The sequence below is a fragment of the Rattus norvegicus genome, chromosome 2 (genome assembly GCF_036323735.1).
Source record: "Rattus norvegicus strain BN/NHsdMcwi chromosome 2, GRCr8, whole genome shotgun sequence".
Classification (NCBI taxonomy): Eukaryota; Metazoa; Chordata; class Mammalia; order Rodentia; family Muridae; genus Rattus; species Rattus norvegicus.
The window spans coordinates 118,953,466-118,981,431 of record NC_086020.1 but is presented as its reverse complement, the minus strand read 5'-3'; the positions used below and the strand labels follow the sequence as shown (position 1 = coordinate 118,981,431).

The window sequence follows — 27,966 nt, the reverse complement described above, 5'->3', positions numbered from 1 at the left end:
AAATAATAGAAGAAATTTCCCCAATCTAAAGAAGGGGATATCTATTAAGGTACAAAAAGAATGAAGAATACCAAATAGAGAGGACCAGAAAAGAAATATCCCAGATAACTATTAATTAAAATACTAAATGTACAGAACAAAGAATGAATGTTGAAAGCTATATGGGAAAAAGGTCAAGCATATATAAAGGCAGACATATTAGAATAATACCTAACTTGTCAATGGAGACTCTGAAACCATAAAGCCTGGGTGGGTATTCTAGAAATTCTGAGAGGCCACAAATGCCATCCCTGACTACTATACCCAGCAAAACTATCAATCACAATAGTCAGAGAAAGAAAATCATTCCCTGATAAAAACAAAATTTAAGCAATATCTGTCAATCAAGATCTACAGAAGACACTTGAAGAAGAATGTCAGTCTGAAGAGGTTAAACACACCCAATAAGACACAAGGAATAAATAATCCCAGAATAGCAAATCAAAAGAAGGAGAAGAACCCACACCATTCCAACAAAATAACAAAAATCAATGAATACTGCGCATTGATAGCTCTCAATATTAATGCTTTCAGTTTACCTACCATGAACTAAAATACACATAAAAAATAGATTAAATGAGGAAACAGTATCCACCTTGCTTCTGCATTCAAGAAACACATTTCACCATCAAGGATAGACATTATATCAGGGAAAATGGATGAAAAAAGGTATTCCAAGCAAATGGACCCAGGAAAAAAACCAGGTAGATCCATTTTAATATCTTCAATAGACAATATCTATAATAGACTTCAAATAAAAAATAATCAGAAGAGAGAAAAAAAACTACATATTCACCAAGGAAAAAATCCTCCAAGAGGATATTAAACCCCTAAACATTTATGCACCAATCAAAAGGTCACCCAAACTCATAAAAGAAACACTACTGGGGTTGGGGGTTTAGCTCAGTGGTAGAGCGCTTTCCTAGCAAGCACAAGGCCCTGGGTTCGGTTCCCAGCTCCGAAAAAAAAAGAAAAAGGAAAAAAAAAAGAATAAAATTCTACTAGAATAAAATTACATATTGAACCTTATATAGTGATAGCAGGCAACTTTAATATCACATTCTACCCAGTAGATGGGTTATTCAGATAAAAACTAAACAGAGAATACTGGCATTAAATAACATCATAGATCAAATAGAACTAGCAGATACATATAGGACATTTCACCCAAAAGCAAAAAAAAAATATACTGTCCTCTGAACAGTCCAGAATTTTCTCCAAAATTGATCACATACTTGGACACAAAGTGTGAGTCTTGACTTTAAGAAAATAGAAATAACTCCCTGTATCCTATCTGACCACCATGGATTAAATCTAGATATCAATAATGAAAGGAAGTATATAAACTAATGGATGCTGAGCAGCTCATTGCTGAATGAATAAATGGACCAAGACAGAAATAAAAAAGAAATTAAATACTTTTTAGAAATAAGTAAAACTGAATACACATATCCAAACTTGTGGGACATAATAAAGGTCATTCTAAAAAGCAAGTTCATAACACTAAATGCTACATTAAAAAAAATTGGAGAGTTCTCATACTAGTAACTTAGCAACATACCTGAAAACTTTAGAACTACAAGAAGAAGTAACACCCAAAAAGAGTAGAGAGTAAGAAATAATCAACTCAGGACTTAAATCAATGAAATAAAAACAAAGAAACAACAATAACAATAAAACAACAACAAAAAATAAGTTAAACAGAAAGTTGTTTCTTTGAGAAAATCAACAGGATTGTCAAACTCTAAGCCAAACGAACTGCAAGATTGAGAGAGAAGATTCAAATCAATAAAATTAGGGATAAAGGGAGAGACAACCCTATGGCAAGGCCCCATTGCTATAACAACATGTACGTATGTCATCAAACATGGACAAGTTGAGCTGATGCATAACTAGACATTTCACTCCTTCTGATTATCTTACATAGCTTTGGAAAGTGCTCTGCATGCACTGAGGTAAAACGTTATTATCAATATCTCCCAACTGCAAACCCTGTTGCCTATAATAGTGGCCTGCCTGCAAGATATACTGGTGCATCAGTGGCGGACATGTCACGGGAGTAACCCACCACTTTCTGAGTGAATTTAAGATCCACTTCATGAGAGGCAGTCCATACCTGACACTGCTATAGTAAGCAAGAACCTGAGACTAGGTCATGGGCCTAGGGGAAAATCTCATAACACTGTTCTGCTAAAAGAACATAGCACTGAAATGACTCATAGTAGAATGAAATGACTAATAGTAGAATTACTATACCCATAAGTCATTCAGCCTTCTTCAGAAAAGCTTCTTCTTGCAGGGATGGGAACTAACTTAAAGACCCCAACTAGTCAACGAGCCGGGAATAAGAGATGTTAGAGCATTCATTCCCAAAGGGGTGTCTTCATCAAAGCCCTCCCTTTAAGGTTTGGGAAACCATGCAGAAGAGGAGGCTCAAAGACCCTAAGAACCAGAGGCAGTGGATGACTCCAAGAAAACATTGTCTTGCAGATGCACATATGAACTCGCAGAGACTGTGGCAGCATGCACAAGGCCTGCACAGGTGCACAGCAGAAGGGGCAAGTGGACTTCCACTCCTAACCAAGAAGCTGCCTGCACGTGACAGTCAGTGGCAAAGGAAAAAAATCAGTTTTCTCAAAAAGGAGCCTCCCTGGGTATACTAACTATACCCAAGAGTATTTACTGACACAGCACAGACTCAATGGTGTTTTATAAACTTTTTGACTCATTTTGCTTTGTTTTGGGCATTTTTTTTTGTCTGGATTGATCTTTTGCTTATTTATTTTGATTTCCATTTTTGTTAGGTTTTTGTGTGTTTCTTTTTTGTTGTTGTTTGGGTTTGGTTTGGTTTATTTGTATGTTTGATCAGAAGATAGTGTATGAAAAAATTCTATTAAAATACATTTTATGTTACATGTATGTAAAAAATATATATTCTTGGGGTTGGGGATTTAGCTCAGTGGTAGAGCGCTTGCCTAGGAAGTGCAAGGCCCTGGGTTCGATCCCCAGCTCCAAAAAAAAGAACCAAAAAATATATATATATACATATATATTCTTGAAAACATAGCCAAAAGTCAGAAAAGTAGAAAAATAAGATATTTTTATTTAGTCTAGTATTAAAGATACAGGAAAATTTTATGTCCTTCCTATGAGTAAGTACTATCAAAAACATTATATTATATGTATATAAAACAAATATTTAACAAAGTTTTGCATAGTTTTGGCATTCCATAATAAGATATATTCCAGAGTTCTAGTATAGTAGTTCAGTAGAAAGAAGCTGATCCACAAAGTTTAAGCCAACAGAACACCTGTTTACTTGATACAATGTGTGTGTGTGTGTGTGTGTGTGTGTGTGTGTGTGTGCGCGCGCACTTGTGCACGTCTAAGTGCTCATGCAGGTTTGTGAGTGTGCATGTGTGCACTATGCATGTGCATGCTCATGAATGTGTGTGCATGTACATAAGTGTGGGTTATTTTGAGATAAATATAAAGTCTTTAGTGCTGAGTAAAAAGAAAAGGAGTTATATTTTGTTTTGCTTGTGACAAAGTATCACTCTGTAATCCAAACTGGCCTGAAACTGTAAAGCCCAGACAAATATTAAACTCATTAAAAAATAATAATGAGATATAAGCTCTTAACTACTGTTCCAGTGCCATGCCTACCTAATGCCATTCTCCCTGCCATAATGGTCATGGACTCTCTCCCTCTGAAGCCCCAAATAAACTCTCTTCTACAAGTTGCCTTGGCTGTAGTGTGTCCTTGCAGCAATAGAAAACTAAGACACCAACCAACTTTCATAAAGCAGTCCTGTAATTTACCTGACCAGAATAAGTAGGTTCCAATTAGATTTCTGGCCCACTCCACAGGAGGGACTGCATACCTAGTGCTGTAACCTGATCAGAAGCCCACGGCTAGAGAGGCCATAGGCTCCAGTGGAGAAGCTGCTGCTGTTGCTTTACAAGATGGGCAAGACGAGCTATCAAACTCTGTCCTAAATATTTTTGTCTTTACCCATAGACTGTTCTCAACCTTGGCCAGAAAAGTTACTTTTACAGTGGACAGAGGTTAAGGCAGAAAGACATGACTGGACAAAGTGTTGAGAATAAGTATCAATAAGTGGTCTAATTGCTCTGGCTAGGACTTTGAATACTATATTGGATCAATACAGGGAGATTGGGCAGCTTTGCCTTGTCCCTGATTTTAGTGCGATCACTTCAAGGTTCCTCCATTTAGTTTGATGTTGACTATTCGTTTGCTGGATATTGCTTTTATTATATTTAGGCATGGACCTTGAATTCCTATTCTGTCTAATATGTTTAGAAAGAAGGGGTGTTGTATCTTGTCAAATGCTTTCTTAGCATCTAATGAGATGATCATGTGGTTTTTCTTTGAGTTTGTTTACATAGTGGATCACGTTGATGGATCCCCACATATTGAGCCATCCCTGCACCACAGGTCTATTTGATCATGGTGAATGATCATTCTGATGTGTTCTAGATTCAGTTTGCAAGGAAAGGAGGAAGTCAAGATATCACTATTTGAAGATGATATTATAGTATACATAAGTGACCCCAAAAAATCCACGAGAGAACTCCTACAGCTGATAGACAACTTCAGCAAAGTGGCTGGATACAAAATCAACTCGAACAAATCAGTAGCCTTCCTCTATGCAAAGGTTAAATGGGATGAGAAAGAAATAAGGGAAATGACACCCTTCACAATAGTCACAAATAATATGAAATATCTTCAAGTGGAATAACTAACCAAGTGAAAGATCTGTATGACAAGAACTTAAAGTCTCTGAAGAAAGAAACTGAAAAAGATCTCAGAAGATGGAAAGATCTCCCATGCTCATGGATTGGCAGGATTACTACAGTAAAAATGACCATCTTGCCAAAAGCAATTTACAGGTTCAATGCAATCCCCATCAAAATTCCAACTTGATTCTTCACAGAGATAGAAGGAGCAATTCTCAAATTTATCTGGAATAACAACAACAACAACAACAACAACAACAAAAACAAAACAAAACAACCCAAGATATCAAAAACCATTCTCAGCAATAAAAGAACTTCTAGGGGAATCACCATCCCTGACCTCAAGCTATCCTATGGAGCAATGGTTATAAACACCACATGGTATTGTTATGGAGACAGACAGGTAAATCCATGGAATAGAATTGAAGGCCCAGAAATGAATCCACACACTTATGGTCACTTGATCTTTGACAAAGGAACCAAACCCATCCAGTGGAAAAAAGACAGCATTTTCAACAAATGGTGCTGGTTCAATTGGCAGTCAGCATGTAAAAGAATGCAAATCCATCCATTCTTATCTCCTTGTACAAAACTCAAGTCCAAGTGGATCAAGGACCTCCACATAAAACCAGATATCTCTTCTAATAGAAGAGAAAGTGGGAAAAATCCACCAGAGAACTCCTACAGCTGATAAACAACTTCAGCAAAGTCACTGGATACAAAATTAACTCACATTGACACAGGGGAAATTTTCCTGAACAGGACATCAATGGCTTATACTCTAAGATCAAAAATTGACAAATGGGACCTCATAAAATTGGAAAGCTTCTGTAAGGCAAAGGCCACTGTCATTAAGACAAAACGGCAATCCACAGATTAGGAAAAGATTTTTACCAACTTTACATCCAAATGGAGGCTAATATACAAAATATACAAAGAACTCAAGAAGTTAGACTCCAGAGAATCAAATAACCCTATTAAAAATGGGGTACAGAGCTAAACAGAGAATTTGCAACTGAGGAATCTCAAATGGCTGAGAAGCTCCTAAAGAAATGTTCAACATCCTTAGTCATCAGGGGAAAGCTAATCAAAACAACCCTGAGATTCCACCTCACACCAGTCAGAATGGCTAAGATCAAAAACTCAGGTGACAGCAGATGCTGGCAAGGATGTGGAGAGAGAGGAACACTCCTCCATTGTTGGTGGGATTGCAGACTGGTACAACCATTCTGGAAATCAATCTGGAGGTTCCTCAGAAAATTGACATAGTTCTACCTGAGGACCCAGCTATACCTCTCCTGGGCATATACCCAAAAGATGCCCCAACATACAACAAGGACACATGCTCCACTATGTTCATAGCAGCCTTATTTATAATAGCCAGAAGCTGGAAAGAACCCAGATGTTCCTCAACAGAGGGATGGAAATATGAAAAGAAGACAAAGAACCAAAGGCCAGGTTTAACTAAAAATGGATAATATCTGAGGACATGACAATCCAAATTCCAGAAACCCCAAAATAGCACATAAGAGAAACTTAACGAGTTTATACTTGGAGCTGGGAAGGTGGAACAACAGGAAAGTGCTTGCTGTACAAGGTGAGAGAGAGAGAGGGACAGAGAGACAAAGACAGAGAGAGGGGGTAGAGACTAATGCAATGTAAAAGTTTTTAAATCATTCTTAGTGGGGAAAAATATAGGCTACTGAGCATGAGGTAGATTATGAAAGCAACTGTCAGGCCTTTGTCATAAGGGATAGTCACATTTCTTCTCATTTGAAAATCTAAATAATAAGGCTGACATTTTACTTGGCAATTGGCAATTGTGAATGGAATAGTATGCCCAGTAACATACCCACTGGCTAAGAGAAAAAACAGTTTTCTCCAATGGAATCTCACTGGGTATATCAACCATAGTCCAGGGCAGGCCCAGTGCTCAGGAAGGTTGGCCAACTCAAAGTGAATTTCATGAGTTTGTTTTGGGGAGGGGGCGGGGCTTTTGTCTTGGGTTTTGTTTTTGTCTGTCCTTTGTTTGTTTTGGTTTTCATTTTCTGTTTTTGTTATTTGTTTTTATTTTTGAGAGAGAGACAAGGAACATGAAGTTGGGTAAATAGGAGGGTGGGAAGGAGCTGGGGGAGAGAAAAAGAACATGATCAAGATACATTTTATGGAAAAAACTTCGAATAAAAGAAAGAATAGAGGGGCTGGGGATTTAGCTCAGTGGTAGAGCACTTACCTAGGAAGCGCAAGGCCCTGGGTTCGGTCCCCAGCTCCGAAAAAAAGAACCAAAAAAAAAAAAAAAAAAGAAAGAATAGAGGTGAGCTATGCGGGTATCAACGTTAAGAAGCATAAGAGGTAGGACAAGGTGAAACCATGTATTAAAAACAAACAAACCAACAGTTTATAGCCCAAAAAACGTGGCGCACATGCACAGGAACTTGTAGGCATTCATAATGCTTTGTGCCCTATAGCCCTAGCATCACAGTATTGGATCTGGAAGGTTAGACAGTAGAAATCAGCCCCTATAGTTCTGTGGGCCAGAAGTCTGCAGTTGGGACCTCAAACAAGGTCGTGGATGCGGCTGTAGCCCCACACAGGCTGCGGAGAACATTCTCCTTGCCTCCTCTAGCTTCTAGTCCTTGGAGCTACTAGCCCTTCTTGACTTATGGCCACCACATTCTAGCCCTCAGGTCCCTCTGTACCTCACTTCACATCATCTCTCTCTACATGTGTAGAACTCCTCTCTCTCTCTCTCTCTCTCTCTCTCTCTCTCTCTCTCTCTCTGGCCTCCTGTAAGGAGGAACTCAATATGCAGGGTTAATGTCCCGCCTCAAGATTCTTAATCAAATTCATAGAGACTTTTTTCCCAAATAAACACATGTATAGGCTCCAAAGATTAGTACTCAGTACTCAGTACTCAGTACTCAGTACTCAGAGGTCAGCCTGCTCTACGCACAAGGGATCTGCTAACAGGAAAGGTCCAGGCTCAGAATAGACTGAGAAGCCTCAGAGCACCAGATGTCATAGCGATGAATCAAAGTCAGCTCACAAAACGGAGTCTCTCTTGGACCCAAAGACAAATCACACCTGTCTAATATTTTTCTTGGTGTTTTAATGAAATAGTTGAAGATGTAAGCCAATATAATTAGCTTCGTGCATTAAGGTTTTACTCAAGTTAATTCTACTATAAACTGCATCTAATTTAGTTTCCACTGTAGATTTGATCAATTTTTAACAATCCCTTCTTGTGTTTATAAGGAAAATTGTCAATATGATCATACTCGTGCAGGAGACAAAAAGAGAGTGACTCTCCTCACTCCCTACCCCGCACCGCAGAGATGCTGTGATGAACAGTATCATCTGAGCAGAACACAAAGTGCTCAGATTGGTGTAGGAAGAATCCTCAAACCAAGGAGATGAAGAGATGGAGACCAAGAGAAGGAAGAATGGACAGGTTACAGAGCACAGAGCCCGCCGCACTCTACCCCAGCCCCATCCACCCCTGTGGTCACTAACCCGCCTGTACCTGCCTGTAACACAGAAGAGTATTTACTACACACACACACACACACACACACACACACACACACACACACACACACACAAACACACACACACACAGGCAAAACAACAAAAAAAGAACTGGGTCTGATTTCCCTCTACGATGATGACACCTCTCTCCTCTCTTCTGATCATGTTAAAGGTTAGATCTAATCAAATATTGGTCCCAAATATAATTCTGCTTTTCATCCAGTCCTAGGGCTGGAACCTAGGCTCTCAGACATGGTAGGCAAGCACTTGACCACAGAGCTCTTCCTCACAGCCATTTTTTGCACTTGTTATTTTGTTAACAGAATCTCACCAAATTGCCCAGGCTGGCTTTGAGTCTGCAAACCTCCTGCCTCCATTAGTACAATGGTTCTCAATTGTCTTACTGCTGTGACCCTTTAATATAGTTCTTCATGTTGTGGTGATCCCCCCAACCATAAAATTATCTTGTTGCTGCTTCACAAATGTAAATTTGCTACAACTTGAATCATAATATAAATATCTGATATGCAAGATGTCTGATATGAGACCTCCCAAAAGGGGTCGCACCCCACAGGTTAAGGACAACTGCTATAGTAGTTGGGATGACAGGCCTGTATCCTGAGACTGTTTATAGGGCTGCCTCTTAAGAGAATGGCTAAGGTCAGCAGCCTCCCTGTTTCTGTCTCCTCAATACAAACAGGGAGTGTGTATGGCCCCACTTCTCCTCTGACCTCCACAGAGTTGCCATGGTGTGCATACACACCTGCATGTTCACACACACGATGGGTGATTAAAAATGGGATGAGAAATTAAATAAACATGAAATTGCCTCAGAGGTGTCCATGGTCATATTTATAAGTGGTAGCATGTCTAGGGGCAGAAAAAGTTTATTTTATGGATTAATGTCATTTTAATATTTAAGTGGATAACGCTTTATAGATTTAAACTGTGTGTTTCCTTCCTGAAGAAGTCAAGTACTTAAGAGGGAAAAGCCAGGTTATCTGGAAAGAAAGGTGCCCCATCTAACTTAGCAAAATAGGAGAAAGGGGCGGGGGAGAGAGACAGACACAGAGACAGACACAGAGAGAGAGACAGGCAGACAGAGACAGAGAGACAGAGACCACAGTGAGATTTAAATTTAAGAATCTTGCATATTATATTTTTAATTCTATAATAAATGTGAATGTTACATATTGAGAAAAATCTGGCAATTAAAGAGGTATTTTCAAGAATATCTTAATTTGCAGGAAGTGAAGCACTGGCAGCCAGCTTCTCCCTACAGGCTCAGCTGATGGAGCAAAGCTGGACAGCATGTCTCAGGCCCAGGAAAGTGATTATAACCATCTCACAATTCTAGTCCTGAATCACCATGACAACACGAACGTATAATTATATACATGCATTAGGAGAAAACCAAAGACTGGAAAACACAAAGGCATGCAGGGATGAATTTCCTCTGGGCTCTGTGAAGGAAAATGTGGGAAAGAATGGCCTTCTAAACGTTTCTTACAAAAGAACACCATGCTTATGAAAATAGTTAATTCGGTGGGTTTAAGTGTAACACAACTTAAACACTATGACCGTTTCCATCCGTCAGCCCTGATTCATCAAAGCTCTCACAGCACACTCAGCAGTACCCAAACAAAACCAAGCAGCAACAGAGCTGTTTCCAAGCTTCCTGTAATTTGAGTGACAATTTATATAATTACAAGTATTTGACAACTTTTTTATCATTTCTAAATGATTATGGATATCTGCAAGTTTAGAAGATTATATTTTGAAATGCATTTATATACAAACCTGCCATAAAAAGGCAAAATAAATTAAGCTATTGCTGTGTTTAGGCTGTTGGTTTACAGTGTGATATACACGAAGTAAGAATTTTCAAATGAAACTGAAGAGAGGGATCAGTAACTGGAACTAAACAGCAGTAGGGCAGCTTGAGTCCCTTTTGTTGTTAGTTGGAGTCTCTCTAAACAGAACCATTTGATTAGTCTCCTCTGAACCAGAGGATGAGCTTCAATACACACAAACACACACACACACACACACACACTCACACACACTCACACACACTCACACACACACTCACACACACATACACTCACACACACTCACACACACACTCACACACACATACACTCACACACACACTCACACACACTCACCACACACTCACACACACATACACTCACACACAGACAGACACACACACTCACACTCACACACACATACACTCACACACACACTCACACACACAGACACACACACTCACTCACACACACATACACTCACACACAGACAGACACACACACTCACCACACACATACTTTCACACACACATACACACACACTCACACACACACACACACCTGCCAACGCCTAAGAATGAGCAGGGGCGGGAATTGATCAAGTACATCTAATACACCTATCAATCCTCTAGGTCTAAGGAGGCAAAGTAAATCTGCCAGACTGCAGGGACTGAGGGAGGGCGCTTCTTTGTTCAGCATTAGCACAGCCCTGTTGAAGGATCAGATTTGGATGAAGGATAGACTCCACTCTAAGGCCTCAGAGGCTAGCTGGGAAGATAGACAAACAAGTGTCCCTTTTCTCACATTGAGGTATCTTACAGGAGGATCACACATCCTATTAAGACAATCCCAGGGTATAACTGTTATGCTGGTAGTATTTAAAAAAATTAATGTTGGTGGTTTCAATCTCAAGTATGTCAGTTTAGACAATAAATTGTTTGACCACACACTAAGCAGAGGTCCAGGATCTAGCACCAGAATGACTTCCTAGAAGAAGCACTGTCTGAAGTCAATCCTAGAGCAGAAAAGAGTAAAGCACACGCAGAATGGAGTGGAAGACCAGCCAGGTACCACTAAGGGAAGCTTCCATTGAGGTTCCCAACACGAGAGAGAGTTCCTTTGCCTTCAACCTTATATGATGCCTCATGGGGCGCAATCCTGGTTGTTCCAAGGCTCTTAGCAAAACCTCCTAGAAATTCTAAATCCCAAGAGCACACTTGAAACCAACATGAAAGCAAATAGAATTTCCTAATTCTATTTCCTATTTCTCCCTAGACATTTGGTAGAATGGGATTCCCAAAGGAAATACTGTCATTAGCATCTGTTCCATTCACAAGCCCAGCCCTCTCTTCCCTCCGATAGCAGATCAAGATATCAGTTAACAGCCTCACTCCCTCTACTGTGTGGGAGAGAGGAGACATGACAAGGCTAGAGAGTCATTCTCAGGGATGGAGTTTCAACTGGAAATGTCCCTATATGTTCCTATGATTTTAACATTGGTCCCCATCCAGTGATACAGACAGAAGAATGTGGAGTAGAATCACACAGGTGCATGTGGGTCACTGGGGGTGAGGCTTGAAAATTCTTAGCCTGGTACGGCTTCTGGTCCTTGCATGACTTCTTGACTGTGGATACAATGTGAGCGGCTGTAAACAGCAACAAAAAAAACCATCACATTAGATTGTTTAGGTATTCTCTTGTTTACCCACACATACTAAATCCTGCCTAGAAACAAAGTCAATATAGAATAATAGACTCAGGAAATGGAACAGAAATTATGAAGACATTTTTGGATCCCTAGATGCACAATGACTGATATTCTTGGATTTTCCTAAAACACAGAATAACCATTCCACCAACATCTCTACAAAGAAAGTAGTTCTATGTAACTGTACAGTAGCAAGGTGCAGAGTAGAGAAAGCTCTAGTCCTATGCAGAGACCTCAGTTAAACGGACATTTATCTCAGTTTCCAGGCATGAGACTGAAGGACGTTGCAGTAGTGTTGTTTTGAACACCCCCCCCCTTACTCCAGAGCTTATATATATATATATATGCATGCAAGGGGGAATGTTGCTTTGATAGCCTGGTAACAGGAAACTGAGTTGCCTTCTCATTTGTTTGGCGGTATTGGGGGAAGGGCAGTTGAGTGTCTGGACCGCAGCCCCCCTCCCCTGACTTCCCACTCGCCCTGACACATTCCACCAACTTCTGACTAGTTAGGTATGGCTGGTTCAATCCTTGCTCTTTCTGAGTACGTACTGCTACCTGAAGGCTTGTAAGTGTGGTCTCTGCTAAGCAGTTCTCCAGTGAGCACTAGTCACTGAACTGGCCCCTGAGGTGCTCTGGTTCCCATCTGGCCTCTGGTCCAAGAACCTCTCTGCAGTCACTGGCTTTGGACTTGGGAAGTCCACCATCATACCTTCTCCAACCTTTGCCACACTCCATGGGGTACATTTGTGTATTCCTTCTGCACTTCCTGGGACCTAAGGGAGACTCAGAGCATCTAAATTCAGGTGTTCCTTCTGCCCAACAATATGGGGCCATAGCTAGTTCAGTTTCTTTTATTGTGGCAGAATACCTGAGTTAACTTCTAAGAATGAAGTGTTTATTTAGGTCCTAGTGTCAGTCCAAGGGTACTTGGCTCTATTGCTCTAAACTGCTTGTGGCAGAGGAGGAAGTCAGATGTCTTGGGTTTTCTACTGATGTGATAAAACACCACAATCAAAAGCAACATAGGGAGAAAAAGGATTATTTGGCTTATAATTTCACATCACCATCCCTCATCAGAAAGTCTGTGCCATGTTGACAAAACCCAACCAGCACAGTTGATCCTTTGACAACTGGACAAACACATTCCTTATTAAGCCATTACCTTTCTCCTTCCTTGCTTGTCTCTAAGAACTCATATGAGTAAAGCACTACTACTACAATATAAGACAGTCAATGTTAGCCACAGTTTTTAAAAATTCAAACACTTTGAAAGTTCAATCTCTTAAAACATTCAAAGTTTCTTTCAAAGTTCAAAGACTCTCTGAACTATAAAATATCCAGTCTCTCTTAACTGTGGGCTTCTATAAAAATCATTAAACAAATAACATCCTTTCTTACTTCAAGGAGTAAGAATCAGGCCACAGTTACACTTAAATCAAGCAAAACAAGATTCCCAAACTGTGTAAGTTCTGGACATCTGGAACTCACCCATTCTGGACTCCAAAGAGCTTGGGCTCCCCTGCTTTCTGCCTCTAGCATGAGCAGTACACACAGCTCACCTCACGGGCTCAGGCTGGCTCCACTCCATGGCTGCTGCTGTACTTGGTGGTCATCCCATGGCTCTGGCATCTCCAAACGCTTTTACCAATAGCCCTGCTAGGATTTCTCAGAGAATTTTGACCCTCCTTCATGGTGTTAAGCCTTAACGTCTTTCCATAACTCCTTCAATTCTGAGTCTTCTACTTCAACTGAGGCTGGACCTGTACTGGTGTCCTTTCTTTTTTTTTTTAATACTTATTTATTTTATTTATGTGAGTACACTATAGCTGTCTTCAGACACACCAGAAGAGGGCATTGGATCCCATTACAGATGGTTGTGAGCCACCATGTGGTTTCTGGGAATTGAACTCATGGCCTCTAGAAGAGCAGTCGGTACTCTTAACCACTAAGCCATCTCTGCAGCACAACTGGTGTCCTTTCTTACCCTTTCACAGTAATAAGCCTCAGCTGCCCTCCATGATCCTTTCATACCATACCTTCAAAGTCAGTACCACCTAGGAGATGTTTACACATTATCATGTTTGGCTGCCACCACAAGGTACAACATCTGGATGCCTCTGGTGCACAGCTTCTATGTGCTGACCCTAAGGAAACACTTCCTAGAATACTTCACCTCAATGATGCTGGTCTCTTCTTAATCAAAGCTGATTCTTCATCCAAAGCTGACCAGTATTGATTATCCCAGCAAATAAAATATTTCATATCAGCAATTCTGGTCTCTCATTAATCACCACTAATTCTTCAGTCTAGGCTGAACAGACTATTAATACAAAATAGCAAACAAAAAGCCATGATAGTCTCTACTTCCCTCTGAAACTTCACAAGCCAGCACTTCATCATCTTGAATGATGTTGCACTCAACTTTCTTCCAAACTCCCACTGAACAGTCACTGAGCGCTAAGCACTCAGCAACTTTTATAGGCTAAAGTTCAAATGCTACCACAATCCTCCCAAAAGCATATGGTCAGGCCTGTCATAATAACCCACTTCTGATACTAATATCTGTCTTACTTATGTTTCTATTGATCTAGTAAAACCCAAAGCAATATGGAAGAAAAGATGTTATTTTGACTTATACTTAGGAAGCCAGGACAGGAACTCAATGCAGGAGTGTGGAGGCAGAAACAAAAACAGGAACCGTGGAGTAATAGCGCTTATTGGCTCACTCTCTGTAACTTTCTCAGCTCACTTTCTTATAAAACCCAGGACCAGCTATCCAGGTTGGCACCACCTACAGGAGGCTGGGCCCTCCCACATCAGTGATTAATCAAGATAATACCCCACAGATTTAACTGCAGGACAATCTTCTCAATTAATGATTCTCTGTTCCCAGATATGTCTAAGTTTGTGTCAAGTTGCCAAAAGTCAGCCAGCAAACATGTTTATTTTATGACAGTTATGCAACAAGGAGAAGAGATTGGAATGCCAACATTCCCTTCAAGAGTTTGCAACGATTAATGATCTAATGTCTTTCACTAGGCCACACCCCCTAAAAGACTCCACATTACCTGATAATACCATGTCTCCTCATTTTTTTTCTTCTCATTTTTTACCAAGATGAATGAAATCTAAAACTCAATGAGCAAACAAAAACCCATGGTGAGTTTTGCCAGTCTTCCTCTGTTAAATCTATTAAAAGAGAAGATGTAGGGTTATAAAACCCTTTCCTTTGTCACTCTGGCCTACTTTTTTCTGAATGCAATCTTGATTCCTGCCTGAGAAATCTCTTTTACTGTTAGTGATTACTAACCCTTTATTGTTGCAGGATATTTTGACCCCCTGTGAACCTCGAGATTATATTGTGGTGAGGCTCAGCCCTTAGCACACACCTTTAATGCCTCTGGCTGGAATAGGGCACACTCTTAGTACACACTTTTAATTCCAAACAATGAAGGCAAAGTTAGTTGGTAGAAGGAAGCACCCATGTTTGAAATTGATGTCTAATTGAGTAACAGACAAAGTGACAAACCAGAGAAAGATTTGACAGAATAGGATATGCCCAATTCTCACCAGAAGAGAGGGAAAAGGGAAGGTACTTCAGGGACAGTGCAGAGAGAAGAAGGAGACACTTTTATTGGGAAAGTTTTACAGAGGTAGGTTGAAGAGAAAATAATCTAGCCATAGGTAAAGACAGAATGAGCCAGAGAAGGAGAAGGAAGCATAAGATTAGAATAGATTGCCAAAATTAGTATGCGGCCAAGAAGAGGAATTCAGGAGAGACTGGGAAAGAGAGAAGCCAGACTGAATCAGTCAACTTGGAGAGGAATTTGTGCCAGAACAGCTGAGTTGACCAGTCAGCCAGAGATCAGACAGAACTAGGAAGGGGTGAGTTTATTCAGTTTTAAGTCTCAAAGACTGAAAACATTCTAGACTGACATTAAACTGTACAGAAGCCGGAAGCTTCCAGGACTAGGCCCAGGTTAGCAGGCAGAGGCACTAAGCCTGTAAGATGATAATTATTTCAGGTGAATAAAAGTTACTTTGAACTTTTCAGTTCTCTTCATCCTCTTGCAGTGGCAATACAGATTTACTCCCTCCAGCCACAAGGACATTGGTGAGTGGTAAGCATGCCATTTTCCTAGACTGATGGGTTTCCAAACTGTAGTCCCCACAGCAGTCATGTTGTTAGAAACACACATCCCCAGAGCAATGGATCCCAAGGGCTGCGTTTCAATCACCAATCCCATGCATGTTAGGTTTAAGGATCAGTCTCTTAAGTGTGTATGCACGAAAGATTCTACTTCCAAGCAACCACACGACATCCAGTGTGTCTTTCCTAAGTCTTACCAATGCTGAAGTGGTCACATTGTCACTTTAGAAGGCTGGCTCTAGATGGATTCTCTATTGTTACGTGGGCAGGTCAAACATGAAGTTATCTAGTGAGCACAGTCACCACAGTGCACAGAGCCTTCCTGTGGGCTCTAGACCCCTGGCTTGGCATCATGCAGTATGAAAAGGAAGAGCTCCCTCTTACAGCCATCTCTGGCATGACTTAGTCTTAGAAATCTTTTGAGATCAGGCATGTGGGATGATTTCATCACGCAGGTGAAGGCAGGTACAAGATAGAACGAGGCCTGTCATTGGATGAGAAGGAAGGATGGGTGGGAGGAAAGGGAAGAGGAGACTGAAACAGGGGGCAGAGAAGCCGTGGAGAGAACATGGAGACTGACGTTAAGATTCCACTCTGTGTATATTTACAGGTTGTTATGAATATTCTTAAGGGATGAATTGTGTAAAGGGCTTTGTATATTTAGGTGGGCAATTATATCTTATCAATTGGATCAGAGGTTATTGTGTTTGTGTTCTTTCTTGTAGAGAATTGAGTCTGGGAAAGTGTGTGGTGGCAGAGACACTGGGCCACCACGGAGTTAGGATGTGTGTTTCTGGAAAGATATCCACCAGGTATCTTGGGGCACTGTGGTACCAAACCTAGTTGGGGGTGGGGGGAAGAAAGCCATTTAATACAGTTTTACAACAACACAGGCACACATGGTATACTTGCCTTTTTTTTCTCTAAAGAATTGGTGTTTTGCTATTACTCATTAAATAATACAAAATAGAGCATTTGCTTTCTCAGTCCCAGATTCTTGGACTCCAAGGGCAGGCTCTGTATCAGGCACCTACTACATATAACGGCAAACAAGCTACATACAAATCTGCCCTGCTATTTAGAACACACTGAAGGTGATGCCTACAATACGATGATGGCATGCACTCGCTCATTTGAGAAAGTGAGGGAAACATCTGCTCACTCAAGACTTTCTCTTTAATTTTTCCCTCATACTAACTCTATGAATATGCTGATCTAAGCTGTAAGCAATCAAAAGCAGAGCTAGCTAGTATATCTTAAACAGAAATATTAGGACTTTAATCATTTAAATAAACAAATGCGTGTGTGTGTTTTCCCTCCCTCCTCTTCTCCCAGCCCCTCCCCTTACTTCCCCTTCCTTCCTCCCAATCCACTCCTCCTCCATTTCTCTTTATAAAAGGGCAGGCCCCCGATGGATATCTATCAACTATGGCATATCAAGTCTAGATACCTCCTGTCATATTGAAGCTGGACAAGACAACTCAGTACAAGGGAAGGGTCCCTAAAGCAGGAAAGAGAGTCAGAGACAGCCTCTGCTCCCACTGTTAGGAGTCTCACAAGAAGACAAGACTACACAAGTGTTATCTCTATGCACAGGGTCTATGTCAGTCCTGTACAGGCTCCCTGGTTGTTGGTTCAGTGTCTGTGAGCCCCTATGAGCCCAGGTTGGTTGATTCTGTGGGTTTTCTAGTAGTATCCTTGACCACTCTGGTTCTTACGATCTTTCCTCCCCTCTTTGCCAGGATTCCCTAAGCTCTGCCTCATGCTTGGCTGTGGGTCTCTGCATCTGCTCCCATCAGAAGCCTCTAGGCACCAATCTGAGAGTCTGAGTACAGTAGTTTTTCTACTTTTTTTTTTTTTTTTTTGGTATGGAAGTGATACACATTTGGGGAAAAAAAGTACCTTGAGTTTTGGGTATTCAGGGGCTGGCAAATCATGGTATTGTTCTTTCAGTCTTAGTCATGAGATTTATGGAGGTTTGAATGAGAATGGCCTCCATAGGTTCATACATTTAAGTGTATCCCTGATTGGTTAAATTGTTTAGGAAAGGATTAGAATGTGTGGCCTTGTTGCAGGAGGTGTGTCATGGGTGGTGGTGTTTGAGGTTTAAAAAGACCATACCAGGTCCAGTTTCCCTCAACCGGCCTCTGCCTCCAACCTGTGGACCAAGATGTAAGGTATTAGCTACTGTTTCAGCACATGTCTGCCAGGATTCTGCCATGCTCCCTACCACATACTCCACACCACGGATGATGATCATGAGTTCACCCTCCAAACGTAGGCAAGCCCCCAATCAAATGCTTTCTTTTATACATTGTCTTGGTCATGCGGTCTCTCCCCAGCAAAAGAAAAGAAGCTAAGACAAGACTCAACAGCGAATCTGCCACAGTGAGCTACCTTACTGAGTTAAGGTGTTTGTTACAATAAGTACACTGAAAGCATTTCTCTCTGTATTTCCCATTGCTTTATTAGATATGCCCCACTGTAAGGTGTATCTGCTCATCTGGGTAGAAACGAGAACGAAGGCCGAGGAGAACTAATAGATGTGACCCCAGGGAACAACCACCAGTAGGAGCCAGAATGAAAAAGCATTGTTTTCACCTTTCTGTAATCCTCTCGGCAATAAAAGCCCAAACACACACAAGTCTTGAGAAAGATGTCCACCCTTCAGCCAGATAAAGGTCAAGCATCTTGGTGATAGTCTCACATAGTAGAGAAGCAAATCCCTAAAAATTAACCTGCTGCCCCTCTCCCCCCGCCCCCCCAAAAAAAGCAGAAATAAATATTGGGTGGCCAAGAAATGCCCATCACAGGGAATGTTCACCAAAAACCAGAAGAGCTGAGAAGCTAGCCTATCAAAAGCCCACAGTCAAAGAAGGCAAACGCAAGCTTCAAGAAGAGTTCATCTTCTTCCTGTCTGCTCTACAAATCCAACTCCCTGGCATCAGGCTCCACTCACAGACAGCAGGTTCTGCACTACCCAGCAATGACTGTGAAGATTAACTTTTACAAGCACGGAAGCTCAAGCAATGCCCCCGGTACACCTCTCTTCCCCACCCACACCCAGTCCTGGGCCTTTTCTCTGTGTGCCTAGAGTGCTTCAGAAAATGTAACTGGCATCAGGCACTTAGTTTCAACTTAGCTGTAAAGTGGTTCTACCATCCTGAGCAGGCCAACTAACATCTCTGCGTCTTATTTTTCATATCTGTAAAATGACTGCGTTAAGTCAGAGCTATAAAAAAAATCTATCTTCATGGCCTTACGAAATAAAAATCAATAGAAGATCTGTGTATTTCTGAAGGCATTTTTCTCTAAGTTCCTTAGCTCCTAGAGGAGGGCTGGCATTGTACAAGCCAGTTCACTGTAACTTTCCCCAGCACAAATAGAGATCCCGTTTGCCAAAGTTTACCTCCTGCCGTCTGTTCTAGAAGTCCTAATCAAATGGTGAGATGTTTTACTTGACTGAAATCACCAAGAAGACGGCACTTCTAGTTTCTTGGTGTGTGGGGTCAATCCTGTCTCTATCATTTCAAGCAAAAATAGGAGTCTTTCCAAGTATACTATTTAAACTTAAGTCTTTATAATGTATTTGTAATGTAAAATAGAAGTGCTTTGACAACATAACAAATAACCTTATAGACCCATCTTCAGTCTTCAATCTTTTTTTTACTCTGTAGTGATGTCATAGAAAGTGTACATCTGTAAACTGTAAATCCAACTGCCTTTCAGGGCTCAGCGTTAATCCACCCCTTTATGTGAAACAATGCTACTGTTTCCCATTAAAGTCTCCTTGAATAAAAAGCTATTTTTATGGACCCAGAAATCCACTTTTTTCTAAGTCTCATTTCTTTTTATCTTGACCACCACCACTGCACCCTTTCTTTGTGCAAAAGAATAAATCCTTTCTGAGCCCACAGATTCAAATGCCACAGCCACTGTGATCCCCAGCAGTGACACCCAGCTGATAAACCAGCAGGAAAGCCCCTCTCACCTTTCACCTTCCAATAACCAGGGTAACGGAAGCACATGCTCTGTGTTGACAAATGATGGGAAAATCCGGTTTCAGCATCCCTCCGATTTGGAGGCTGACTTCAAGTGCAGCGTGTATGAAACAATACAGTCTGACCAGGAATGAATCAAACTTAAACATGAACCTCTCATATGTACTCGTTTTGAAACACTTCCAACTTCCACCTTCCATATTTTCATGTATTTTTATTTGTGACCCTCTAACTCTTTTAAAACGGGCTGCAAGCTTCCCTCTGAACTCTCCCATTGTGATGAACTTCTCTCCCAATCCATGGGGAGAAGTTTGGTGTGTGACACACAAATTTTTAAAATACTCCTAAACCCTTAAAATTGTTTGATAAACACAAGGAAGTCTATAGGCACAAGCCATTGATCCTCCGCAACCAGAACCCAGATGAGCCCAAACATATCCCAGACTCTTTACCTTCTTGCTTATTCCTGTGCTCCTATTTCCCAATCCCCGGACATCAGCCCCTTTAGTGTCACAAAGGTTACTTTGCATTCCGCTCACCTTCTCCCAGTCCTCATATTAACTATTCTCTAAGTCCTGTAGGTCTCTCTCTAACCTGCCCTCTTGTCTTTAGCCCAACCACCCTGCCTAATGCAAAACTGCTTCTCTCGTGCATGAACTGTGTTAATAGCTTCTACACTACAATCCTTGGTCTCTAGGTCTCTCTCTGTTTAGCACTGTTTGAGGCTATCTTCCAAGACACTGCAACCATGTCTGCTAGCAAGCTGTTCTCCCACATACATTGAAGGCAGCCATGGCAGAGTGATATAGCTAAACTGGGAGGAAACAATAACCTCCCAATATCCCACCATAGCCTACCCTACCTTACCCTATCCTTCTGTACCCTACCCTAGTCTACACTACCATACTCTACCCTACCTTACCCTACTCTACTCTACTCTACCCTAGTCTACGCTACCCTACCCCACCCCAATCTATCCAACTTTATTCAAGTCTCCCCTCCCCTACTTTTCTCTGACTTAACCTGTCCTATTCTACCTACCTTATCCCACTCTACCCTAGTCTACCCTACTCTACTCTATTCTAATTCTATCTAATTCTATCTCACTCTACCCTACCCTACCTTACCTTAGTCTATCTCAGTCTCCTCTATCTCACACTACTCTATTCAACTTACTGCTATGATTTCCCATCAGCTGAATCCACATGAATGGATCTGGAGAAACTCCCAATTCCCTCTCTATTTTCTACATCTACTCATCCTGTATGACCCAGCTAAAAGTTATCTTTTATGGTACAGTGAACTATTTTGATTTTTTTTCTAATACATATATATCACAATATTTCATTTCAGTTGTTTAGTTACTTAGATTCTCTGAGGCTGGAACACTGTAGTGTTTTTTATATTTCATAGGTCTTTAGCAGATTATTGGCCTTATGCATATTCATATCCATGTGGATGGGTGTATGTGTGTGTGTACCTGTGTCTATGTGCATATGTGCATATATATGTGCATGTGCATGTGTGTATGTGCATGTGTCTATGTTCATATATATGTTCATATATATATATTCATTCACTGGAAGACTGTGCATATATATGTGCATATGCATGCGAGTGTGTGCGTGTGTGTGTGTGTGTGTGTGTGTATGATTGTGTGTCTGTGCAAGCAAATGCACTGAGTGCCAAGCAGAGGTTCCTGCAACATTTTGCATGAAGAGACATAAAAAGCAAAACTAATGCTACTAACAAATCCACAGATCCTTCCTGATCAACAACAACCCTGTGTCCAAAGTGCCTCTGCCACAAACCAGTCCAAGGGTTCTCTTACCTGTCCGTTCCTATATTTACGATGTTTTAAAGAATCGCATTTATATTTTTCTTAACGATTTATTCTGATAGCTGTTTCAGTGTTTTGCTGATGAAGACTCAACCAAGCAGAGAATCATGAAGCTTGGTACAGTTTTCACGTGGCTACTGAGTTTGCTAGGATCAGCTTATACCACTTGACTTCTGAAGCAGAGCTCTTCTAATTCTAGACTAAAATAAGCATTTAAAGTGGGTCTTGATCTGCTCCTTAATTCAATCTTCCCCAACCTGGGAGAAGGGCAGTTTGCTAACTGGATCTCTCTAGATGTTCTGTCTCTCATAATGGAGAAAGAGAATTGAAGAAACACACTTGAGATGATAACAGAGCAGAGGTAGGACCACTGGAAGGTGGATGCTTAGCTTTAATGCCACACCGTCCATGTCACTGCTACATCAACAGATTTCTAGAGTAATAGTTGACTAAGTATAGCTGGGAGACCTCCACTCTACTTTAATTCTTCAGGAAACCATGTGGACAGAAGCCAGGACTGTGGCTGCAGTGGCAGCTAAGAGCACAGGCTCATTCCTTTTGAGGCTAAGAAAAATAAAGTCACACTGTAGGCTGATTTAGTCCAATGTCTGTCCCAATATCTCTGAAATTCTACGTAGGAACATGGTCGTGTACTAGGTCACAATTTCTTCAAAACTCAACATTCCTTTGTGATAAAAGCCCTAAAGAATGAGAATAACACATCTCAACATAACATAGGCTTCACACACAAACCAGTAGTCAACATAGACTCATTGATAAACCTGAAACCATTTTCTGTAAAACCAGGCACAGAACAAAGAGGACCAAACTCTCTGGAGTGCTGACCCAATAGAATGTTTGAAGTTTTAGCTAGAAAAACAAAAGAAATAAATTCAAGGGATACAAATGGGTGTAGTAGTGGCCTGAATGGTACAGGTGTCCATCAACTTTCTGATTTGAGTTAAGCCTTCTGCAAAGGTCGAAACCTCTCAAACACATGCCTCACAGGCCCCGTGAGGGAACTTACTACCATTATTCTGTTAAATAGAAATTGTATTTGAATGCCCTCTGAATTCTTAACACTTGTATCAGTGGTTCTCAACCTTCCTAATGCTGTGACCCTTTAATATAGTTCCTCGTGTTGTGGGAATCCCTGACCGCAAAATTATTTTTGTTGCTACTTCATAACTGTAATGCTGCTGCTGTAACAAATCATAATATAACAAATCTGATGGTCTTAGGTGAGCCCATTGAAAAGGAAGGGTCTGGGCTGGAGAGATGGCTCAGCGGTTAAGAACACTGGCTGCTCTTCAGAGGTGCTGAGTTCAATTCCCAGCAACCACATGGTGGCTCACAACCATCTATAATGGGATCTGCTGCCCTCTTCTGGTGAGTCTATAGAGAGCAACAGTGTACTCACATACATAAAATAAATAAATCATTTAAAAAAGGGATCCATTCAAATATATCCAATACCTCAATGGAAACCTGAAAAGTGCTAGAAGAAAATGAAGAGAAAGCACAGTGAGATGCAAATGGACTGAGACTTCCTGTACAGGACTGAAGATGCTCGGGAAATAGGGCTAAGAATGCATAAAGGGGCATCACTTGCAAAGCTTCTAACCATGCAGTTAATCAAGTGAAGAGGTAGCCGGTAGAATGGGGAGATGGGAAAACCTTTGCCAACCAGACGTCTAACAAAAGATTAATATCTAGACCTCAAAAAACTACAGCAAAGAAACAACCCAACCAAAACCAGCAACAACAAAACAGACGAACAAAAACAGCAACAAAAACCAGACCGAGGAGTCAAATGGAGTTCGGAAAAGAAGAAACACGGATGATTGGTTTTAAAAGTGCACTGAATCCTTCGTTAGTCAGAAAAATGAAAGTAAACTACCCTGAGATTCCCAACTCACACCAGCAATGGCTTTCATAGGTGGGATGTGGGAGAAAATGAAGCCTTATGTGTGGTTGTCAGGAATCTACACGGACAAACAAGCACAGCCATCATGGAGATCACTCTTTTGGTTTAAAAAAAAAAATGGAAGCACTACATAACCTAGCTGACAGACTCCTGGGTCTGAAGGACTCTATATCCTACAACAGAAAAACCTGCACATAGTTCTGGCTTGCTTTTCTGTTGCTGTGATAAAACACTGGCCAAAAGCAGTTTGGGGAGGGAAGGGAGGATTAACTTATACGTTACAATTCTCATCATCGAGGGCAGCCAAGCCAGGAATCCCGAGGCAGGAACTAAAGCAGAGACCACAGAGAGTACTGCTTACTGACTTGCTTTCTGTGGTATGGTCAGCCTGTTCTCTTACTCTGCCCAGGACCGCTTGGCTGCACCATCCACAGTGTGTGGAATGAGCACTCCCAAAACAACCAATCAGCAAGAAGATTCCCCACGGGCCAATCTGATGGAAGCAAGGCCTCAACTAAGGTCCCTTCTTTCTAAGGTGACTCTAGTTTATGTCAAGATGTCAAGTTGACAATAACTAACCAGCTCACACATCCATGTTTATTGCTGCTCTGTTCATGATAACAAGAAAATGGAACCAGCCCCAATGCCCATCAGATGAGGTGTGGAGAAACAGAGTGTGGTGCGCATGCCTAGTGGAATCTTATTCAGCAAAAAAAAAAAAAGCAAGAAAATGAGTAGAATTGGAAACTGTTATATTAAGTGAGATAACTCAGAATCTAAACTCCTTGTGTTTTCTCTATGTGGATACTAAGTTCTAAGTTTTAATTATGTGAAATGAGTTATGTAAAGCTCATGGAAGTGGAAAGGGGGAAATCGCAGGGTTATGTTGCCCTGCTAATTAAGGTTCACGTCTACCGTTGTCTGGATTCTGGAGCGCAGTGCTGTATGGAGGGCTCCCTTTATCGGCAGGGCTTCCCCTTCTCCAAACTCATCTGGGTAGTTCAAAAGCCCCCACACCTCTGCCTGCAGAATGTTACACAGTCTTAGATTACAGGTTCAACTTCCTTTCTCCTGATAAGAGTTCATCTCGTCCTGAGATTCCCGAAATGTTTCCCCATGCTAATGAGGCCTTTTGGTACCCTAAGCATTCAGACAATGAGCGTTGCCCATCCTGGATGTTCCCACCTGCCATCCCCTAAAACTATATAAGCCTTGAATCACCCCAAGCAAAGTTGATCTGTCTCCCTGAAGTTGGTCTTTACTATTCGTACTCAGAGGGCTTCTGAACTCCCCATCTGTCTTCCATGCTCCCTTTGCCCTTGTGGGCCAATATTGGCCATCAATAACTGAGGGCAGGGAGGATGGGAGGGTAAAAGTCATTAACTGATGGGGGGAAGAACACAGATGCTATGGAGTCAGGAAGAGGAGTGCTGGGAATGGGAAGGCTTGATTTAAGCAAGAAGGAAGACAAGGAGATGGGAAAGAGGATAGACGTGGTGGGGAGAGGGTCGGTCAGGTAACAACTTAGGGGAAAGCTGTAAGGTAATGTGATGCTTGATAAGCTAATCATATATACATATGATGTATATGATTTATATATCATATAACATATATGATATATATGACTTAATATAGATATAGATATAGATATATAAAAAGCATTTAAATGGAGATTCCATGTGTAAGTGGGAAAAGCTGCTCCCGCAGCCGCCAGAGATGATTAAATGAACTCACGGTGCCAGGAGGGGGCGATCTCATTAGTTCTTGGTTGGCAAAGCCGCTGAGACTCCAGAAATAATACAAGTAATGGTTGCTGCTCCTGGCTTTCCAGGAGAATGAAATAGCTCGACCTTATTGTCTTCTGGCTAACGCAGACAGTTTCCAGAAGGTACTATGCAGGCTGTTGTAGGGAACAGTCTTACTCATCTCTGGATTCATATGCAACACTACTAACCATCCAGGCAAGATGAGCCTCTAACCATCCAGGCAAGATGAGCCTGGTATTAGGCTGTACTGGGGGTACCATTGCAGCTGATTTTCTAGATGTCCATGATGTAACAATCAAACTGCATTTACTGCTGAAGCCGGTAGAATAGAGTTGCTGCCAGTTGTGGTCAGAGAAATTCTTTTGGCAGTGTTTGGTTGTGACTGCAGAGGCTCATGTGTGGTCAAAGTGTTCAGGATATGTGACTAGTGAATGTTGAGTCATACGTAGAGCATCTGTATCACCACCTTCCAAGGCTCGGGGAACACAGTAGAAGAATGGGTAGAAACAACTGAAGTGCAAGAAGAAGGTGAGGGAGAGGGGGAGAACCCTGACCTCTGGACAGGACATGACGGCCACACTCTAGAGTCAAAGCTGTGATTACTCCACCAGGATGGGCCTGTCAACATCTTGTGATAGAAGATATAGGTGCTCGTGAGGTCCTGATCCCCTCCTGAGGATTTATAGCTAGACAACAGTTTGACAGGGAGGAAGAGAAATTTTCTTCACTGGTGAGCTATTGGCAGGTACTCACATTCCTGTAAACAAGCCATCATCCATGATCCTGTAAGCAACTCTGATGAAACTCATTGGTTTGCAGAGAGAGAGAGAGAGAGAGAGAGAGAGAGAGAGAGAGAGAGAAGAGGAGAGAGAGGAGAGAGAGAGGAGAGAGAGAGAAGAGGAGAGGAGAGAGAGGAGAGAGAGAGAGAGAGAGAGAGAGAGGAGAGAGAGAGAGAGAGAGAGAGAGAAAGAGAGAGAGAGAGGAGAGAGGCAGACAGAGAGTGACAGGGAGACAGAGAAGGAGACAATAAAGTAGAAGGAAGCCTCATTGGGAGGAGGAAGGGAAATAGCAGGAGTTGGGGACCAGAGAGGTTAACAGGTGGATATGAGGAAAAAAACTATAAATATATATATATATATATATATATATATATATATATATATATATATATACATATATATGTGATGATCTTATAATAAACTCATCATGATGTACAATTAAATGTTAAATGTGGTTGAAAAAACTCTAAAAATAAAAGAATTCAAGAGGCTAATCTTGATTAGTTGGGCCACTCAACCTTGAGAAAGTTTGAGGGAAAAGGAAATTTAAAAAGGAAAAGGTCCCAGAAGCTGGCAAGAGTCAGAGGCAGCTCCTTCTCCCACTGTTAGGAGTCCCACAGGAGCACCAAGGTAAACAACCTTAACATATATACGAAGTGCCTAGGTCAGAGCCATGCAGGCTCCACGAGACCCTTAGTTGATCCTGTGGGCTTTCTTGTGGTATCCTCAACCTCTCTGGCTCCTACAATCCTTCGTCCTCCCCCTCTTCTGAGGGATTCCCCCGGCTCTGTCTGATGATTGGCTGTGCGTCTCTCTATCTGTTCCCTCGGCTCTGTCTGATGATTGGCTGTGCGTCTCTCTATCTGTTCCCCCGGCTCTGTCTGATGATTGGCTGTGCGTCTCTCTATCTGTTCCCTCTCTGATGACCATTATGATACACTCCATTCTACACGTATATCAAAATAAGATGTATATCTTAGAGCTTGGTTGGGGCTCACATGATTTTTACTGTTAAAACATATCTATGTCTTGGGAGAAGTAAAACATTTTATGTTGTGTGCTGTGGAGGGCCTAAGGAAATACGTGTATGGAGAGCTGGGAGGTGGGGAGGGATCCACCTCAGGAACTGTGTTGTTGAGGCTGCTCTGTCCACAAGGATGAAGGCTGTGGGTTTTACACAGAGTGTGTTTTCTCTTTGTGGCTACAGGAATGTTAGTCACCTGGCCAACATGCAAGACAGCACAGGTCTCTTCCCATGGGAAAGGCAGACATGTTTGCATGCAGGGACTGCAAGAACCACAGATGGTCTGGAGCAAGGACCGGGAACATTTATGGAATGTATATTCTGTGTGCAGCAGACACCAGGCATCATGACAGTTTAGCTGTGCAGCACACATGAGTTAGCGTGTGCCCTAGGGTTGTTTCTATGTTCTACATGTTTAGGTCGATGCTACTACAGATTCTGCTTTACCGACAAGGAAGTAGAGATACAAGAAAGTCAGAAAACAAAGGAAGGAACATTTCACCCATTGTTTGGCCCAGAAGTTAAGATTTTTCACGACGGCAGTATCAAATTGGATTTCCGGTTGTGACACAGCAAAGGAATCGGGTTTCTGTATAAAAACAGACTTGCTGGCAGAAAAATCTGTTTCC

General features: G+C 41.5%; 1 long non-coding RNA gene across 4 annotated transcripts in view; it reads right to left on the bottom strand.

Annotated features, from left to right (window-relative positions):
* The window catches only part of LOC103691527 (uncharacterized), a 621,145-nt gene that overhangs the window by 535,906 nt on the left and 57,273 nt on the right, over positions 1-27,966 (bottom strand). The window lies entirely within an intron of this gene.